Genomic DNA, 15964 nt, shown 5'->3' with positions numbered 1-15964 from the left:
TCTCTCGGGTTTGCACTTGGTTTATTTGCCAAATTTTGTGAAAATTTTAAAAATTTTCAAATAAATGAATTCAAAATCATGTTTATACATATTTATGAACGATAAAACTAGGTGTTAATGCCGAAATTATTGTTACCTCGGAAAGGACATAAATTGAGAAACAACTAAAATGCTTGAATTTATTTATTAAATATAAAAAGACGCATGATAAAAGCCAAGTGTGGGGAGAATGTACCAAGTTATTCAATTAAAAACTATCTATCATATGTTTCTGTAAAGTTATTGCAGGTGCTTCTGTTTTGGACTAAATTAACTGTTTTACCCGATTTATTGTAATACTTTTGAAAGAATAGATGGATCTACACGATGAATCAATTCCATCATTACAAGGAAGTAAAATCTTCCGAAAAAGACACGCGCTTCTTGATTTAGGTCAAGAAGTTGTCGTCCAGACCAGCTGTAGGTTGACGAAAAATCTAGAAAAGTCATCTCTAAAATCGACTGGAAATCCACGGACCTCAGCATCAAACAGGGTCGCCATGTGGTCAGACTTATCCTAACCATGAGAGGATCTGTCTTGTAAAATGGGGAGGGCGCCGTGCAAATTAGCTTGATAAGACTAATGAATCAGACCCCCAGAAAGGATAATCTCCTTAAAAGATCAAAAATCAGCTTTTAAGACTGATATTACTCAATCCTTGAGATTGACCTTAAAGATTGAGAATTACAAACTCATGGAATTCAATGATATCTAAACTCGAGCTTAAACGAGAAAATATTTTGATCAAATTACAAACCAATTTGTTTTATAAAAACCCATTTTCAATGCGTTCATTACCATTGAACGTAAAATCCTAGGAATTCACCTGGAATTCATTAGGTCATCTGAACTAAATCGGGTGTCAACCGTAAGAACGGTGGTTGCATAGCATGGTCGAAGATAGGACCTTGTGCCAGACGGAAAAAATCATATGATGATCTTTACTATTGCCCCTACAAAGGATAGTAATAGCATCCGACACGTTTTTGGACCATAATCAAATGCATGTCATTAGACATTGCCTTAACAGTTGCTTGTTCATCGCTTTCCTTTACAACCGGACAGTAGTTTGCCGAAAGGTAATATATGGGACAAGTAAACTGGACGTGTTGCTTTCCTAAATACAAGGTTAGCAAGTGGGTAACACAAAACCGCAAGTGTTGAGCTAAAATTTTCAAATCTGAAACCCACAAAACCCACAAAAATATTTTGAAAACACCGGTGAAGGGTTATTCCGGAAAACTTATCTTGGGTAAAAGCTAGATTGAATTTTCAAAAGATCAAATGTTTTCATAAAGATCCAATTTCCTTAAGGATCTAAATTTTTATAGTCATTTGGGACTGCAAACCACACCGTTACTATCATTGTTTATACTGCCGTATCAAAATCACTGATGTATAAAGTGTGAAGAATAAAGAAGTGATTCGTGTGATTTAATTTCAAGTTCTGTATTGCTTGAGGACAAGCAACGCTAAAGTGTGGGGATATTTGATAGTGCTCCAAATGAACATATATTTAGTAGCAATATCCTCCCAATATGTAAATTATTTAGTTGTAATTGTCCTATTGTAAGTTGTAATCGTTTATATTAAATAAGTGCGAAGATAAAAGGCGAAAATGATGATTTGAAGACGCAAATGACCAAAAAGCTCAAATGTACAAGATACAATCCAAGTGGTTTAATTTATTGATAAGAAACGTCTAAAAATGACAAGAATACAAGTTGCGGAACGGAAAGTACAAGATATTAAATTATACGAAAGGACGTTCGAAAATTCGGAACCGGGACCTGAGCCAACTATCAACGCCCGACGCAACGGACTAAAAATTATGAGTCAACTATGCACAAGAATATAATATAATATTTAAATAATTATATAAATTATTTATATATTATATATATTTAAATATAATGTCGACAAGCAAATGGCCAAAAAAATGTGAGCTGGATTCCTGACCTCCGCACTCGCGGAGCTTTAAAGCATAGAACCTCCGCACTCGCGGAGCAGCCAAAATCAGAAATGTCCTATAAATGCAACGAGCTTCTGCCGAGTTCAAAATATATAATAATAATAATAATACTCCTCTGTAATAATATATATATATATATAGTATAGTGTAGTTTTATATTAGATTAGTTTTGGGTTGTGCAAAGGTTATTTTACGGGTTTTAAAGTCGGAGCTCTGTCCGTGTAACACTACGCGATAAATAATCAATGTAAGCTATGTTCTCCTTTTTAAATTAATGTTTCGTACTTAAGTTATTATTATGCTTATTTAAGACGAAGTAATCATGATGTTGGGCTAAAATACTAAAATTGGGTAATTGGGCTTTGTACCATAATTGGGGTTTAGACAAAAGAACGACACTTGTGGAAATTAGACTATGGGCTATTAATGGGCTTTATATTTGTTTAACTAAATGATAGTTTGTTAATTTAATATGAAGATTTACAATTGGACGTACCTATAAATAACCACATACACTCGATCGGACACGATGGGCGGGATATTTATATGTACGAATAATCGTTTATTTAACCGGACACGGGAATGAATTAATAGTCACTAGAATTATTAAAACAGGGGTGAAATTATATACAAGGACACTTGGTGTAATTGTTAATAAAGTATTAAAACCTTGGGTTACACGCAGTCGATATCCTGGTGTAATTATTAAACAAAGTATTAAGACCTTGTTACAGTTTAAGTCCCCAATTAGTTGGAATATTTGACTTCGGGTATAAGGATAATTTGACGAGGACACTCGCATTTTATATTTATGACTGATGGACTGTTATGGACAAAAACTAGACGGACATATTAAATAATTCAGGACAAAGGACAATTAACCCATGGGAATAAACTAAAATCAACACGTCGAACATCATGATTACGGAAGTTTAAATAAGCATAATTCTTTTATTTTCATATTTAATTGCACTTTTAATTATCGCACTTTTATTTATTGTCATTGTATTTAATTGCACTTTTAATTATCATAATTTTTAATTTTCTCGCACTTTTATTTATCGCAATTTCATTATCGTTATTTACTTTACGTTTTAAATTAAGTTGTATTTATTTTTAATATTTTACATTAGGTTTTAACTGCGACTAAAGTTTTAAAATCGACAAACCGGTCATTAAACGGTAAACCCCCTTTTTATATATTATTATATATTATTATATATATTTTGTACAAATATAGTTATTTAAAATATAGTGTGAAATAAGCCATCTCCCTGTGGAACGAACCGGACTTACTAAAAACTATACTACTCTACGATTAGGTACACTGCCTATAGTGTTGTAGCAAGGTTTAGGTATATCCCATCTGTAAATAAATAATTAAAACTTGTGTAATTTGTAACGTATTTCGTAGTAAAAAATAATAGTATTTCTGTACCCCCACGCTACGACATCAGAAACCCAGAAACACACGTACCACAACGAAGCTACGAAACACACCAACCACAACGAAACCCAGAAACACTCCAACCACAACCAAACCCAGAAACACACTCAACACAAGTCACTGAACCAAACCTTCATAATTTAGAAGCGGGAGAGCCTGAAATGCCACCTCCAAACACCGAAGAGTTTGATATGTTTAACTATGGTGTTGAAAACGTATGTAAAATTAAAGAAGGAGACCACCCGTTTGAGATATCTGTTGTCGCATCTAGTGATTCAGATGGAGAAAAAGACAGAGACGAAGACGAAGAAGATCAATATGAAGAAGAAAAGCAAGATTTATTCTGGAATATGCCACCTCTATTAAGTCAGCAAGAGCAAGAGCCTGAATTTACGACACAAACACCAACCACGTATAGGGTATCAGATTTAATTAAAGTTCGTCAAACTTTTTTGAACAAGGCCAAGTTCATAAACACTCTATTTACAAAATGTCTTGAAGAAAACTTCCAAATTAAGCCTGTAAAGACGGACAAATCTCGATACACCGCTAATTGTGTGTTGCCAAATTGTGAATGGAAAATTAGTGCTTACAAAATACGGAACACTGAAAACTTTATGGTAAAGAAATTGCATGACGTACACACATGCTCACGCACACTAATTATGGGAAACAATAAACATGCTACCAAAAACGTGTTGGGTAGTATGCTTGTGGATTCTTTCAAGTCTGCAAACCGGGAATACAAAGCAAATGATATACGTGCGGATATAGGACAACGGTTCGGTGTCAGCATATCTTAGAATCAAGCATGGAGGGCCAAATGTCATACATTACAGATGCTTCGTGGCAGTGCTGAGGACTGATGATGTAGCGTGGGGGTACGTGATAGTACTATATTTTACTACGAAATACGTTACAAATTACACAAGTTTTAATTATTTATTTACAAATGGGATATACCTAAACCTTGCTACAACACTATAGGCAGTGTACCTAATCGTAGAGTAGTATAGTTTTTAGTAAGTCCGGTTCGTTCCATAGGGAGCGGGCTTATTGCACACTATATTTTTAAACAACTATATTTGTACAAAATATATATAATTATATATAATAATATATAAAAGGGGGTTTACCGTTTAATGACCGGTTTGTCGATTTATATTTTAAGCGAAGCGTATAGTAAATGACGATATTTAAATAACAATATAAAATAAATAACAATAATTGAAATGACAATAAATAAAAGTACGAGGAAAAATGAAATAAAATATATTATGCTTATTTAAACTTCCGTAACCATGATGTTTGACGTGTTGATTTTAGTTTTATGCCCATGGGTTAATTGTCCTTTGTCCTGGATTATTTAATATGTCCGTCTGGTTTTCGTCCATAACAGTCCATCAGTCATAAATATAAAGTGCAAGTGTCCTCGTCAAATTATTATTATACCCGAAGTTAAATATTCCAACTAATTGGGGATTCGAATTGTAACAAGGTTTTAATACTTTGTTTAATGAATACACCAGGTTATCAACTGCGTGTAAACCAAGGTTTTACTACTTTGTTAGCAATTACACCAATTACCCTTGAATGTAATTTCACCCCTGTTTTAATTATTCTAGTGGCTATTAATCCATTCCCGTGTCCGGTTAAATGAACAATTATTCATACATATAAATACCCCGCCCATCGTGTCCGATCGAGTGTATATGGTAATTTATAGGGACGCCCAATTGTAAATCTTTATATTAAAATTAACAAACTATCATTTAGTTAAACAAATATAAAGCCCATTAATAGCCCATAGTCTAATTTCCACAAGTGTCGTTCTTTTATCCAAACCCCAATTATGGTACAAAGCCCAATTACCCCGTCTTTAATATTTAGTCCAACATCATGATTACTTTGGCTCAAATAAGCATAATAATAACTTAAGTACGAGACATTAATTTAAAAAGGAGAACATAACTTACATTGAGTATTTATCGCGTAGTGTTACACGGACAGAGTTCCGACTTTAAAAACCCGTAAAAATAACTTTTACATAACCCAAACTAATCTAATATAACACTAATCTATACTATATATACATATATATATTTATTTATATTATACTAGGGAGTATTATTATTATTATTATTATTTTTTATATATTTTACATGCAGAACTCGAGAGCTTTTATAGCCAGAACTGAAATTCACTGCTCCGCGAGTCGCGGCCATTTTGGCCTTCCAGCTCCGCAAGTCGCGGAGGTTCCAAAACCAGCCCACAAGTTCAAGATCCAAGGCTGCCGACGGTTTTTATTTAAATATATATAATATATAAATAATTTTTATAATTATTTATATATTATATTATATTTATATACATAGTAGACTCGTAATTTTTTTTCCCGTTGCGTCGAGCGTTGAGAGTTGGTTCATGTACCGGTTCCGGATTTTCGAACGTCCTTGCGTACGCTGAGATATTTTGTACTTTGCGTTTCGTAACTTGTACTCTTGTCATTTTTAGACGTTCCTTATCAATAAATTGAACCTTTTTAATTGTATCTTGTACTTTTGAGCTTTTTGGACCTTTGCGTCTTCAATTCGTTGTTTTCGCCTTTTGTCTTCGCACTTATTTAATATAAATGAATATTACATGAAAATGGAACAATTGCAACTGAAATCTTTACATATCGGAGAGATATTGATACTAAATATATGTTCATTTGGAGCACTATCAAATATCCCCACACTTGAACGTTGCTTGTCCTCAAGCAATACAGAACTTGAAATAAAAACATACATGAATTACTTTTTTATTCATCACACTTTGTACATTAGTGATTTTGATATGGTGGTATATACAATGATAGTAACGATAGAACCATGGTTAAAGGTGGGTGTGTCATCCACAGTTGCCTCGGGTTTAGGTCAACGACACTTGCAATCAAATAGCCGATTTACTTTCGGTTTCCAAAGCAAAGTGCACATTTGAAAGGCGGTTTACAGTCCCACATGACTATGAAAATGTAGATCCTTAAGGAAATTGGATCTTTATGAAAACATTTGATCTTTTGAAAATTCAATCTAGCTTTTACCCTAGACAAGTTTTCTGATTTAATCCATTCTTTGGTGTTGCAAAATATATTTGTGGATCAATATTTTGGCTAAAAACTTTTAGGCTCGTGTAATCCACTACTATCCCGGTATCGGAAAGCACACATCCAGTTTACTTGTTCCGTATATTACCTTTCGGTAAACTACCGTCCGGTTGTAAAGGAAAGCGATGAACAAGAAACTGTTAAGGCAATGTCTAATGACATGCATTTGTTCATGGTCTAATTACGTGTCGGATGCTAGTACTATCCTTGGTAGGAGCAATAGTAAAGATCATCCTATGATTTTTCGGTCTGGCACAAGGTCCTGTCTCCGACCATGCTATGCAACCACCGTTCTTACGGTTGACACCCGATTTGGTTCAGGTGACCTAATGAATTCTGTTGAATTCCCAGGATTTTACGTTCAATGGTAATGAACGCATTGAAAATGGATTTTCAGAAAACAAATCGGTTTTAATTTTGATCAAAATATTTTCTCGTTCAAGCTCGAGTTTAGATATCATCGAATTCCATGAGTTTGAATTCTCAATCTTTAAGGTCAATCTCAAGGATTGAGTAATATCAGGCTTAAAAGCTGATTTTTAATCTTTAAGGAGATTATCCTTTCTGGGGATCTGATTCATTAGTCTTATCAAGCTAATTTGCACGGTGCCCCCCCATTGTACGAGATAAATCCTTCTCATGGTTAGGATAAATCTGACCACTTGACGACCCTGTTTGATGCTGAGGTCCGTGGATTTCCTGCTGATTTTAGAGATGACTTTTCTAGATTTTTCGTCAACCTACAGCTGGTCTGGACGACAACTTCATGACCTAAATCAAGAAGCGCGTGTCTTTTTCGGAAGACTTTACTTCCTTTTAATGATGGAATTGATTCATCGTGTAGATCCATCTTTTCTTTCAAATATATTACAATAAACCGGGTAAAACTGTTAATTAAGTCCAAAACAAAAGCACCTGCAATAACTTTACAGAAACATGTGATAGATAGTTTTTAATTGAATAACTTGGTACATTCTCCCCACACTTAGTTTCTTTCTTTGCCTTTTTATTCTTCTTTATTCCTTTTTAAATGAATTCAAGCATTTTGGGTTGTTTCTCAATTTATGTCCTCGAGGTAACGATAATTTCGGTATTAACACCTAGTTTTCACCGTTCATAAATATATATAAACATGATTTTAAATTCATTTAGTTTAAAATTTTTCAAATTTTCATAAAATTTAGAAAATAAGCCAAGTATAAACCTGAGAGAATTTATAACCCTTCCCCACACTTGAGATCATGCAATGCCCTCATTTGCATGAAATCAGACTCTAATTATAAATTCATGAGGGTGATTAGTGTAGAAAAGTGATTGAAAATACTCAGTTTGTAATTATAAAGCTCGTCGAATGATAGATGGCGCGCCTCATCGTTCATTCCTTCTTGTATTATCACACATGTTTTTCTTCAAAAATGGTTGCTTTTCTGAACTGTTTGCTAATCTTTGAAAATGCATCTTTTACCCTAATTTATTATGCATGTTTATTAACGAGTTATGCACTAACCCGAACCCCTAATTTAACGTTAAGTGGGGTTAGACTTCCCCACACTTAGCTGACGACATGTGAAATCGGTGGAATAAGTTCCACGAATTAAAATAGTGAGCCAGTTATTTGCATCTCGGGTGGTGTATAATATATCAATGGGTTTAAAGTTTAGACTCACCCGATCGTCACTACTTAATTCTTTTTTAAGTGTAGCTTTTAGTAAATGGATATGTCTCTTTTCTGGTTCTTGGTCAAATGGATCGATATACACCGACATACTTATATCTATAGGGTGGACAATTTCTAATTTTTCCTTCCGTTTATTCTCGAGATCAAAGGTTTCACCTCTATTACCCAATTGGGTAAAATCCGAAGTGTCATTATCTATTACAGCTCGTGGTTCATCTTCTGTAGATGACTCGTCTATTGAGAATATTGGGTTGGAAGGTTGTGGAATGGTGAAGTTTGGTTTGGTCTCGGGGGTAAAATTTTTAACGTTATCGTTTTCCCTAGAGTACCAAATTGTTACCCTTATTTCTTCTTCATCATCCATTGATGGATTGATGATTTCGTCGGTAGAGGCTAATGTGTCGATATGTTGTGAAATTGGTAAGACTGAATAAAAAGTATCATCGGGATAGTTGGTGATTTCGGAACTCTCGAATTCATCAAAATTCGATGATTTGAGATTTTCTTGCACAATACTCCTCAGATCAACAGGTATGTAATCTGATAGAGTTTCAGCTTGCCTATTTACAAACTCTCTCATTTGTTCCTTTTGAGCATCAAGTTCTTCGAGTTTGATTTTCATATTGTCTAAAGAATTTTCGGACACGTAATTTTCCTCGTCTTCTGGTTGTTGGATATATTCTTGGGAATAATCCCAGTTTGAATTGCGTTCTTCATAATCGTTCCATTCAGGTTCTGTGGGTACGTAATTTTCCATAGGAACGTAATAGTAACATTCCCATGTCGAGTGATAATCTCCACAGATTTCACAACCAGTTATTGTTTCATCGTTCGCGATCCAAGATTGACTGACTGAATTGTCATCAACACCCGTTTGAGAGTATTGATTTAATTGATTTTGGAGTTCAAAAAGAGTTTCCAAGGCCTTGTTTTCAAAATTTTCCATTTTATTGCGATGGCCAAATTTTAGCTACAATGTGATGCATTCACGAATTATCCTATTAGTTATAAAAATAAAAAAACTTATATAAGTTGTCCAATTAATAGACTTTTCTGATTTTGCCCACGTTTCGAATAGCCAAAAGATGCAGCAGGTAGCCAGGACCCTTTAAATCGGAAGCCCACAACTAGCCACTAACAAATCCAACTATTACTACGAACCAGAAAAATGTCAACGTCCATTAATTTAACCGCTTAAATAATTTTTCTTTCCGTTTTGAGAATTAGATAAGAAGTAGAGAAAATTCTAGGTCCTAAAAACTAGAGCGTCGAGAAATAAGAAAGAAATAGATTGCGCGTCGAAAAACGTCGAAAAATAAAAATAAGAAAGAAAAACGTCGAAACTTAAAAGTCTAAAAACTAAATCTAAAAAGTTGCGCCTAAAAGTCTAAAGGTAAATGCAATTCTAAAGGAAAAACGGCAATTACGTTATTTAGGCACTAAAATCTATTTAAAACTAAAGCGAAAAACGGCGTCGCAAAATTCTAAAGCAACTAAATCTTAATCTAAAGAAAAAGCACTTAAGAGATTTTACGGAAAAGCCTAAAAATCTAAAAATAAAAATAACAACAGCAAAAACTATGACTAAAAACTAAGTACGAACGATAAAAATACGAAAATTACGCTAAAAACGATTAAAAGGTACAAAAATAGAAATAAGTTTAAAATTGATAAAAATATAATTTTTATAAAAATATTATTTTTATATTATATTATATTAAAGTATTAAGTTTTATATATAATAAAACTAAATATAAGTAAATATAAATTAAATAAACTTAAAACTTAAATATAATAATAATAATAAACTAGGGTTTATAAATAATAATAATATAATACACCGTATTAAATGCGAAAATAGGGTAAAACCTGGCCTGTCAGTTGACCTCATGCGACTCGCATGGGTTTAGGCAGGGGGTCATGCGAGTCGCATGACCTGTTTGGCCAGTTCAGATGACAGTTCAAATAAAGGTTCAATTCGTTTTATTTTATATTTATATTATATTTTCTGTTTTAATATATATAACATAAAATATATATAATTTAAATAAAAACTTAATATTTTTAAAACTAAAATAAAAAGAAAATACTTTATAATTTTATAAATATATAAAAAAAAACTTAAAAATAGATTTAAAAATATATTTTTTTTTTCGGTTTTTAAATTTATTTATTTAATTTTTTTTTTAAGTTTTTTAATTTTTAGGATTTTATATTGTTTTTCTAAAAATAAAATATAAATATATTTATAAAATAAAAATATAGAGTTTTGCCGACTTCCCCGGCAGCGGCGCCAAAAACTTGATGATGTAGCGTGGGGGTACATGATAGTACTATATTTTACTACGAAATACGTTACAAATTACACAAGTTTTAATTATTTATTTACAAATGGGATATACCTAAACCTTGCTACAACACTATAGGCAGTGTACCTAATCGTAGAGTAGTATAGTTTTTAGTAAGTCCGGTTCGTTCCACAGGGAGCGGGCTTATTGCACACTATATTTTTAAACAACTATATTTGTACAAAATATATATAATTATATATAATAATATATAAAAGGGGGTTTACCGTTTAATGACCGGTTTGTCGATTTATATTTTAAGCGAAGCGTATAGTAAATGACGATATTTAAATAACAATATAAAATAAATAACAATAATTGAAATGACAATAAATAAAAGTACGAGGAAAAATGAAATAAAATATATTATGCTTATTTAAACTTCCGTAACCATGATGTTTGACGTGTTGATTTTAGTTTTATGCCCATGGGTTAATTGTCCTTTGTCCTGGATTATTTAATATGTCCGTCTGGTTTTCGTCCATAACAGTCCATCAGTCATAAATATAAAGTGCAAGTGTCCTCGTCAAATTATTATTATACCCGAAGTTAAATATTCCAACTAATTGGGGATTCGAATTGTAACAAGGTTTTAATACTTTGTTTAATGAATACACCAGGTTATCAACTGCGTGTAAACCAAGGTTTTACTACTTTGTTAGCAATTACACCAATTACCCTTGAATGTAATTTCACCCCTGTTTTAATTATTCTAGTGGCTATTAATCCATTCCCGTGTCCGGTTAAATGAACAATTATTCATACATATAAATACCCCGCCCATCGTGTCCGATCGAGTGTATATGGTAATTTATAGGGACGCCCAATTGTAAATCTTTATATTAAAATTAACAAACTATCATTTAGTTAAACAAATATAAAGCCCATTAATAGCCCATAGTCTAATTTCCACAAGTGTCGTTCTTTTATCCAAACCCCAATTATGGTACAAAGCCCAATTACCCCGTCTTTAATATTTAGTCCAACATCATGATTACTTTGGCTCAAATAAGCATAATAATAACTTAAGTACGAGACATTAATTTAAAAAGGAGAACATAACTTACATTGAGTATTTATCGCGTAGTGTTACACGGACAGAGTTCCGACTTTAAAAACCCGTAAAAATAACTTTTACATAACCCAAACTAATCTAATATAACACTAATCTATACTATATATACATATATATATTTATTTATATTATACTAGGGAGTATTATTATTATTATTATTATTTTTTATATATTTTACATGCAGAACTCGAGAGCTTTTATAGCCAGAACTGAAATTCACTGCTCCGCGAGTCGCGGCCATTTTGGCCTTCCAGCTCCGCAAGTCGCGGAGGTTCCAAAACCAGCCCACAAGTTCAAGATCCAAGGCTGCCGACGGTTTTTATTTAAATATATATAATATATAAATAATTTTTATAATTATTTATATATTATATTATATTTATATACATAGTAGACTCGTAATTTTTTTTCCCGTTGCGTCGAGCGTTGAGAGTTGGTTCATGTACCGGTTCCGGATTTTCGAACGTCCTTGCGTACGCTGAGATATTTTGTACTTTGCGTTTCGTAACTTGTACTCTTGTCATTTTTAGACGTTCCTTATCAATAAATTGAACCTTTTTAATTGTATCTTGTACTTTTGAGCTTTTTGGACCTTTGCTTCTTCAATTCGTTGTTTTCGCCTTTTGTCTTCGCACTTATTTAATATAAATGAATATTACATGAAAATGGAACAATTGCAACTGAAATCTTTACATATCGGAGGGATATTGATACTAAATATATGTTCATTTGGAGCACTATCAAGGACTCGTTCCGAATGCTTCCCCTTTACCTATATAACATTAGGATCCACAACCCGGGAAGCGTAAGTAATTTGGTCACCGATAAAGAAGATAGATTTTTGATGTGTTACTATTCCCTTGGTGTAGTTGTAAGTATCGATAATCTCTCTCATTTTTAACTTATAATTGACCTTATTATAATTGAACACTTTTGACCTGCTAAAATCTATGTAGGTTCGATCATTTGTTCAACATTGTTGTCCGGTAATCATCGTCGATGGTGCGCATTTGAAGGCAGGGTACTCGGGGACAAATTTAGTTGCCGTTGCGATGGATGGCAATAATGTAATTCTGCAATTGGCCTATAGAATTGGTGGCGGCGAGACAAACGAGGTTTGGTCATGGTTCTTAGGCAACCTAAGAGATCAGTTAATGAGTTGTGGTATGAGTGATCGTATTTCAGAGCTTACTTTTATTTCTGATCGTGCTACTTCAATAGCACATGGTGTTTCAACTGTGTTTCCTGAAGCCTTTCACTGTTTTTGCGCACGTCATTTGTTTGGAAGCATCAAGACTAAATCTAACAAATTCAAATATTTTGAATGGCATTATTGGAAAATGGTGAAAGCTTACCGTGTGTCGGATTTTGAGGATCATCTTAGTGTATTTCGAAGAAGATTGAGGGCGTCTTACAATTATTTAGAACAAGTTGGTTTCCACAAATGGTCCAGAAGTAGAGCTGAACATGTTAGGTATTCATACCTTACTAGCAACAGTGTAGAGTCTGTTAACGCACTATCCAAACATGCTCGAAAACTACCTGTTTGCATGTTGTTTGAGTTTTTTCGCGCTTCAGTACAAGATTGGTATTTCAAACATCGCAACCAGTCGGTTAGTCTTACTTCAACGGTTACCCCATATGCTGAACGTAAACTAGGTAAGAGGACGAGAAAATCTAGAAGATGGCAAGCAATTCCATCGATAAACAATCTAATAGAAGTGCGAGATGGCAGAAAAAATGGAATGGTTAATCTCGACGATAAAGTATGTTCATGTGGGCAGTGGCAGTTATCAGGGATACCTTGTGGTCACGTTATTGCAGCAGCACGACTTTTCGGCATGGAGGATGTTACTCAATTTGTATCACACTGGTTCACAACTCAAACTTATATAAATACGTATTTGGAACACATCCTTCCTTTGCCCCATCGGTCAGAATGGTCGTATCCGTCGCCCGGCGTTTTACAAATTGTAAACCCTCCCATTAAGGAGAAAAGAGCCCCTGGACGCCCTAAAAGTACAAAACGTATTCCGTCGAAGGGTGAAGATACTGAAAAAACCGTAAGAACTTGCACTCGTTGCAAAGAACCAGGTCATGGTAGGGATACGTGCAGAGCTTCTTATGACCGAATAGGTGAATCAACTTCTAAAAGGGTAGTAAAAACATCGGCCTCAAAATCTAAGAAGGGTAAGGAGAAGGCCACAGATGCTGAAGCTTTTAAGGCATATCAGTCTCAGTTTTATGCAACGTGCAATTTAGGGAGCGATAATTAGTAACACTATCGCATTTGGAATGTCAATTTTATTTTTAACTTATTGTTGGATTTCGTTAGTTGTAATGTATTGTTGTATTTCCCTTGTATTCTAGGTACCTACTATGTTATTTTATGTAATAAATGTAATTTGTTTTACAACACACGCAAGGAAGAAAATCACTTACTGCGTACGCAAGGCTTTGCTTGCGTACGCAAGATAGACGAAAGTATACACACGCAAGGACGCAAAATCTTGCTTGCGTACAAAAAACAGCCAAAAATATATACACGCAAGGACGCAAATCTAAGCTTGCGTCCTTGCGTGTAGTGTCAAATACAACTGTTGCAAAAGTGAATTTACCAGCAACCTATTTACACCATATTTGCATACAAGACCTGCTACCTATTAGCTACAATGTATCAATCAACCTGAATCTCTACTGGTGGAGTTGGTGGCGGCGGTTCTTGTGTATCAAAATGTGCACGAAAAAATGTCCTTGCCATTCTGTTTCTATACTGCTCTGCAGCCTTTTTAGCATCTCCAATGTTGTCAACCTCCTCCCTTCCATAAATAATCCTCTCCATATGTATGCACACCCAAACCCCACAATCACCATGACCACCAGTCTGCATTGGCACAACTGTCACACCCCCAAAATGGACCAGGGGTAATTGTGACCAATCATATCATAACACAGTTGTATAAGCGAGAACGACTCTAAATGAGACGTTTTATTTATTAAATAAACAGCGGAAGCATTATTCAAAGTTTTACATCATAAGAGTACAGTAAATGGAAAATGTCTTAAACAAAATGATAAATATGAATGATGGACTCCATGCAAGCAGCAAAGCATACATCAATCATCTAGTAGCAAGTAGCAGCTAGCTCAATCATCACCTGAGACAAAACACGCTTAAAGTGTCAACCAAAAAGGTTGAGTGAAATTCATAGGTTTATAAATAATATCCAAAGTTTTTAGACCACAAGATTTAGTTTAAAGTTGATTGATATAGAAATATCAATCTAAAAGTGTTGTTGCATTTTGTAATATCGCTACTAAACAAGTTTACCCTATGACACCTTGTACTGTCAGTGTCGTGGAATCATTATTATGTAACCAAATACCAACGGTCGAATGGTTAGAGACGTTACTCTCAATAGGCCTACTCACAATAATTAAGTTTGCATTTAAACGTAGCAAATAACGATATTACGGTAGGGATTTAGCATGAATCAAAGCATGACAGCATAGTTAACAATTTAGTACTTGTGTCTAAGCGTAAAACAGTTATAAAGCAAGCATGTGTCTCACCCCAAAAGTTATAAAACAATTATGAAACAGTAAAAAGTGGGGCTATGAAGTTCACCTTAGTAGCACACGAAAGAATTGAACGGAAGGACGTGACCGGGATCTCAACCTAGAGATAGAACGTATGATCAGACATTTCCTAACAGACAATAGTATATAGTACTATATTGATAGTAATGGTTCACAAAAGAATTTCCATTTTCGGAAGGTTACTATTTATGGAAAGTTTCCACTTATAGTAATTTTCCAATTTTAGAAAGTTCGGGTTAATCTTTAGCAAGATATTGTACAACTCTACTCAAACTTCGTTGCTATCAAATAAGTCAGCAATGACCAGATGTAACTGGGGGCCCAGGATTCTTGACCAGAATCTAAGTCATGGCATTTGAGATCCACAAGCTTACCCATAAATGGCAACCTAGACATCATTCACTTACGACCGTGAGTAGCGATGAAGTTCACATGAATTATACATTATCTTTGATTAACCTTCACTTTAGGTGTATACACACAACGAATTATTAATGTACTTAATAATTATATATGTGATAATATAACCTAAATTTTATTTAATATTTAGTTATTATACCTTTGTATGTCTTATATATATTAAATATAATTACCTTTAAATAAATACCTAAATTACTTCAAAAATAATAGTGTTTTATTAATCAAACATTATTCAA

Source organism: Rutidosis leptorrhynchoides, chromosome 8 (genome assembly GCF_046630445.1).
Source record: "Rutidosis leptorrhynchoides isolate AG116_Rl617_1_P2 chromosome 8, CSIRO_AGI_Rlap_v1, whole genome shotgun sequence".
NCBI classification, from domain to species: Eukaryota; Viridiplantae; Streptophyta; class Magnoliopsida; order Asterales; family Asteraceae; genus Rutidosis; species Rutidosis leptorrhynchoides.
Note: the sequence above shows the minus strand (reverse complement) of the source record.